Below are 6,358 nucleotides of genomic sequence, written 5' to 3' on the forward strand. Positions count from 1 at the left end.
CCTCTGGCTTCCTCTAGGATGCTTATTTATAAGTCCATGCTGCCTGTAGATATATCGGAGACACAGGTATTCAGTCTCAGAAAATGAGTTGAGTCAGGAGCCTATGTGTGGGTCACTTAATCTCACCTGGATTTAAACATTATCAGAGTCATCCTGAGACACGGACATGGAGCTCTCCGGCTTTACAAAAGATTTATAATTGCCCGTGCGCAAGTGCTCAGCACTATCAGTTCTTTTTCATCTGCTGCTACGTTTTGGAGTGCTTACGTTCTCCCCGGCCCTACCCTGAGCTGCCCACCAGGTACATGTGGGTTCGAAATAAGACTCACAGACCAATTTAGATTAACGCTGGTAAAGAAGTGATCGTGGATAACTTACTTACCAAGATATACAACAGACATATCTATAGGGGCTATTCAGAGTGTTGTTTTTAGTGTTAAATGAGATAATAAATTATTGATTGATTAATGGCCACAAATTCCTCCCATTATACATGTCCCTTTGCAATGTGGTTGTGCAGCAGCTACCATTAAGAGGCGGAGTCTATTTCCCTCCCTCTTGTATGTGAGCTGAACTTGTGCTTTGGCCAATAGAATGCTGTGGTAATGGTGTTGTGGAAGTGGGGTTGTGAGAGTTCCAAGATGGCCTCAAGAGTCTTACAACTTCTCCTCTTGTTGTCTTGGGACCCTGAGACACCATGTGAAGAAATCCCACCTAACTTCCTAGAGGATGGAAAATCATGTGGAGAGTGAGTCCCTGCCATCCCAGCCACACTCCCCAGACTGTGAGTGGGAACGTTTTGGACCATCTGGTCCCAGTCAAGCTGCCAGATGACTGCAATCAATGAGTGACCACAAGCAAAACCAGCAAAAAAATTGCCTGGTTAAGCACAGCCCAAGTGGTTGAACTTCAAAATTGCAAACAAAATAAATAATTATTGTTTTAAGCCACTAAATTTAGGTGAGGTTTGTTACAAAGATGTAGATGACTGATAAAGGCATTTAGCGTGGAATAAGAGTCTATAACAAGCAAACAGATTGATTAAGTAAAAATTACCCACAAAGAAAACCCCAGACATCTTCACTGCTGAATTCTCCCAAACATTTTTTAATTGATATTAATTCTTCACAAGCTCTTTAAAATTTGGAAAAGAAGGTCAAATTACCCTGATGCTAAAACCAGACAAAGATATAATGAGATAAGAAAACTATAGATCAATATCTCTTATAAACATGGACACAAAAGTACTCAACAAAATATTAGCAAACAAAGTCCAGCAACATATAAACAGGGATTACAAAAGGGCACGAGGAAACGTTTGGGGGTGATGTCTATGTTCATTATCTTTATTGTAGTGACGGTTTCATGACTTATAAATATGTCAAACTATAAGTTTAAATATATGCAGTTTATTTTAAGAAAATAATGCCTCAATAAAGCTGTTTAAGAGGTACATTCATGGGAAAAAGCTCATTACGGCATTCGGCAAGAGTAGTTGTGGATTTTTTTTTTCTTTCTCTCCTTTCTTGTCCTATACTGTGGAAGAGTTGTGTCTAATTAGATTTATTTCTTCTTTGAATATTTTAAAGAAGCCCCTGGTAAACGAAAGGATGTGGAATTTTCTCAGAAGGAAGACTTGACAACTAATTCAAAATATTTCATAGTTTAAGACTATTTAAAATTGCGATTCCTTCTTGAATCTACTTTGATACGTCATACTGTTCTATTAATTTGTCCATTACATCTAAATATTTAAATGTATTTGGCCACATTCTTTCCACTTGTGTAGAGGCTGCTCCCTCTTCATCCTAATTTGCGTGACTGGCCTCTTCTCATAGTTTCAGGTCTCTGTTTTAATCCTGGTTCCTCAGATATTGCTGAAAGTCCAACTAATTCATCCCGCACCGTGCGGGAGAACCCACATGAGGTCTCTGCAGAGGCCAGAGAAGGACCGCGCGCCTCTCGGGAGGCAGCCACCTGAATCAGGGGCGGGTTTTAGAACATCGTTTCTCTAGCGCCTCTAAAACGTGGCAAGTTTTCCTTTCGCAAGGGGGCGACATTTAAACTGACTTCAAAAAAACAAATCTCTCAACATAAAGACGCGTTTTCAGCGTCAAACTGCCGAGAACCAACTGAAAACCAATGAAAGAGTGAGGGTCGTCTCACGCTAAAATAACAGAGACGTCCCGGCACTGCCTGACCAGCGAGCAAAATTCCTTGACATTTGTGCCCTGTCGCACCCACCTCGCTCACTGCTCACCCAACCCACTAGAAGAGGGTCAGGAAGACCAGGGCTGGCGCTTTTCCCTATTCCCACACCCGTGTGCCTGTCTGGCCAAGGACTTCTAAAGTACGAGCGGCTGGATGCAGGGGGCTGGCGCCGACCCCACTTACTGAATCAATCATACCAGAGGGGAGATCTCTGGAGTGCTCGGATGTTATAATTTGGAATCTGAGAGCTGGGATAGTGATGCCTGGGAAAAGCGAACCGGAGCGTGAAAAAGGGACTTACAACCACGAAGGGATTCGAACCCTCAATCTTCTGATCCGAAGTCAGACGCCTTATCCATTAGGCCACGTGGTCCTACAACGTTCCAGCTGTGAAAAATATTACAAGTGTTGAGACTCTGGACTATTTCTGTATTATTTAGTATTCATATAATTCTTACGAAGAGAGGCCTTCCTTATTAATCTTATTTAAAAGATGGTGTCATTGATACAAAAGCCAAGTAACTTCTCCAAGAAATTATGGTAAGAGGCTAAGACAAAATGGAAATTTCACTTTTCTCCAAACTCCTGCCCTTAGTTTGACACGAAATTTCTTCTCTGAACAAAATTTTACACTTGCATTGTGATGCCTCTCTCAGCCGGTTGCATTAACCTGTAAAGAAATAGGAGAAAAGGACTGAATGTCCCTCTGTAATCACGGCTACAAACGCTCGGTTTACCTTCAGAATGAATACAGAGTCAGAATTAAGACCCTCCGGGAATAAATGAAAATCACAAGAAAGACCCCTCCTGCCACCCTCTCAGCCGGGCGCCCAATCCTGCCAAGACTGCTTCAATTAGGATTGAATCGAGAAGCGTCTTCCTAGGCCTGGCCCCTTTTGGAAACCACGATGAATAGACCCGCTGAATACCCTCCAGGGAGACCTATGTTAAAAAGCCCAACAGTTGCACTTAGCGAGCAATTAGAAAATGGCCCTCCTCTTGTGCAGCCACTGGGTTGCGGTGTTGTGTAGCTCAGAGGTAAGGAGCCAGACTTCAGGTTAGAAAGGAGGGGTTTTGAGTCAATTTGTGCTCGTATATTTTCTTTCCGGCACCTCATTTTCCCCAGCCGCCCTCATCTCAGTGGATCCCGATCCCCCACTAGTGATGGCGCGGGCGAGGAGAGCACACGGGTGGTGGGAAGGCGCACTCGAGGCTGGCCGGGTTACTCAACACCGCCTGCTTTGGACCCTCTTCCTGGGAGTGCTGTGGGCGTGATGAAAGCAACCCGGTTGGAATCCGAGGCATCTGGGGGACTTCATCCCCCATTATTAGGAACTGGGAGGGTCGGATTTTGGTCTTTATCCAACCTGCCTTCTCAGCACATTCTGGCTCCCGGCCCCCCAAAGTCGGTTACATAGGTTTTGCACAATTTAGAGGTGCTGGAGAAACAGTGTTTTCTCAAAAGCGCTTCTGAGCAGCGACTGCACCCTGAGGAGGCTGCACTCTTTCTCTTGCTTTCCAGGAAAGCACCACCCCGGTTCTCTGGGCCACATCAGGCCAAAGTGACAGACTGTCTGGGGTCTATCCTTAACCCAGCCTTCAGTAAGCCTTCCAGGAACTGAAATCTACAAGATGCGAAAGGTTAACCAAAAAAAAAAAAACCGCATTAGAAGAGTATTCCAGAAGGTGGATCAGAATGTGCAATGGTGTAAAGAATTTTGCCCAATTTGAAATTTTAAATGAAACAGCAATTCTGCAAAAAACAAATAAAAATTGCGCTAAAGAAGAAATAGCAAATATGAATAGTCCAAACCATTAAATGTATTGAATAAATAGTCAAAATTTTTTCCACAGAGAAAACTCCAAACCCAGATATTTTAATCTGGAAGTTCTATAAAACATTCCAGAGACAATAATTTCAACTGGACACAAATACTTCCAAATACAGTAACAGAGGGAAGCCTCTCCATCGCATTTTATAAGCCTACTTTCATCCTAATATCAAAACCAGCATATCAAGAAATTAAAGGGAAAAAGTTTTGTTCACCTCCGTACAGACAGAAAAAAGCATTTAATAAATTTCAGTGTCCACTAATGGTACAGCAATTTGGAAACAGAAGGAAAGTTCTTTAACCTGATTTTTAAAATACAAAAATAGTCTGCAGAAAACAATACTTAAGGGCAAAAAATTCAAAACATTCTGTTTGAAATTGGGAACACATGGAGTAAACCAGGAACTGCCACTTCTATTCCCTACTAGACAAAAGGAGAGTAAAAAAAGGTGTAAGGAAGAAAGAAAGGAAGAAACAGAAATGTCTTTTTTTTTTTAAACAGATCGTATGCTTATTATAGTGTCAGTTTTAACACATTTTCATGACAGCTATAAAAATTTACAAAAACAATTATATGCAATAAAGAAAAATCTAGAAATCACACAGAATGAGATGTTAACATAATATTTCAATAACAAAAAAACATTCCAAAACAAATACATGGTATCATCTATAGAAATCACAAACTAAGCATACTAAATAATCTATTGTTTTATGGATACATATATAAGTAGTAAAGCTATTAAGTAAAATCAAGGGAGTGATTATCACAAGCATTAATACTGTGGTTATCTTAGATGAGAGAGAGGTGTAAAGTGGAGTGGGGCAAATGGAACTTCTAAAATAATGGCAATGTTCTCTTTCCTAATTGGTGACTTTGTTTTTCTTTTTAAAGCAAACTACTTTTTTTAATTGAAGTGTAACAAACATTCAGGAAAGTGCCCAAACATGAGCATATATAGAATACTTATATTTATGTAGGTATGTATCTGAATATATATGTATTATTGTATCACTGAATATTTACAAAGAGAATATATCTATGAACTCTCACTCAGATCTTTTGTTCCAGCTTATTGCCACTATTTCCATCAAATGGGATCCAGAATTAAGTTTTGTCACTTAGGCTGTCTGTCAAGAAATAGAACATTACCAGCACACCAGAAGCCCCTCTCACGTGCCTCCTAATGACTTTCCTCATAAGGGTAACCAGTCTTTTGACTCTGATATCATCTGTTAGGTTTGCACATTTTAATAACATATAAGTAGAATTATATAATAAGTACTCTTTTATGCCTGGCTACTTTTGTGCAGCACTATGAGATTCATCCATGTTTTTGCATTTAACAATATTTTTTATTGCCATATATATAGTCATATTGTATGAATATGCCACAATTTATCCATTCTAGTGGTGGATGTATGGGTTGTTTCCAGTTTGGGCATATCATGAATAGGGCTGTTAGGAACACTGTTGTATATGCTTTTTTGTGGACCTGTGCACAAATTCCTATTGAGTATTGTAATTAAGAGGTTGACTCCATTTTTGATATTTACTGACAGCTTTCAAGACCCATCACTCTCACTCACATCTAAGCCAGCCCATAAGAAAGTGCTTAAGCTCTCTCAGAGGAAAGATCAAACCACACTAGTCCTGGTTCTCAGGAATCTCCACCCTCCAGCCCACCCTCTAACCCAATAAAAGCCAAAGCCCATCACCCTTCCTTGCTCTTCCAAGCTGTTTTTGGACTTACCTGTGAGCCTCCCCTGCTCTCCCAGAGAGCGTCATTATGTGAGTGATAAACATTTTCATATCCTCTTGGTGCATGTGTAGCATTATCAGTCTTGCCATTTGAATCATTTGGGTACAGTGACCATTTCATTTCAGCTGAATGACTGCAAGACAGATGTGTACTTAGGAGTGGACTTAACTGAGTCACAGCAAGTGACTTTACTACAAACACTTTTGCAAGCAGCATATGTGATTTCCACATATCTGGAATTACATGTAAAATAAATGGACAAACTGATAATGGGAAAAAAAATATAACAAACTAGGTAAAAAGATAGATGAAAAACCATTATCTATAACCCAACAAACTCATTTAACTTGTTAAATGCAAGACTCTATTTCAACACTGTAGAAATGCTAGTGCCAGTGGGGCTAATGAAATATTTTTTATGTTGATTCAGGTTTTCTTTTATTTATGGAAAGTTTTTTTTTAATTGAAGTATATTTGACCTACAACACTATATTAGTTTCAGTTGCACAACGTAGTGATTTGATATTTTCATTACGAAATGATTACCATGAT

At 40.0% G+C, this 6,358-nt stretch overlaps 1 non-coding gene across 1 annotated transcript; it reads right to left on the bottom strand.

Annotated features, from left to right (window-relative positions):
- Window positions 1-2,511: 2,511 nt before the first annotated feature.
- On the bottom strand, window positions 2,512-2,584 carry TRNAR-UCG (transfer RNA arginine (anticodon UCG)). Its single transcript has one exon. It is a non-coding gene; the product is annotated as a tRNA-Arg (tRNA).
- Between the last annotated feature and the right edge of the window lie 3,774 nt (window positions 2,585-6,358).

Source organism: Delphinapterus leucas, chromosome 10, assembly GCF_059928025.1.
Source record: "Delphinapterus leucas isolate spDelLeu-1000000601 "Yukka" chromosome 10, BTC_Dleu_Yukka2, whole genome shotgun sequence".
NCBI classification, from domain to species: Eukaryota; Metazoa; Chordata; class Mammalia; order Artiodactyla; family Monodontidae; genus Delphinapterus; species Delphinapterus leucas.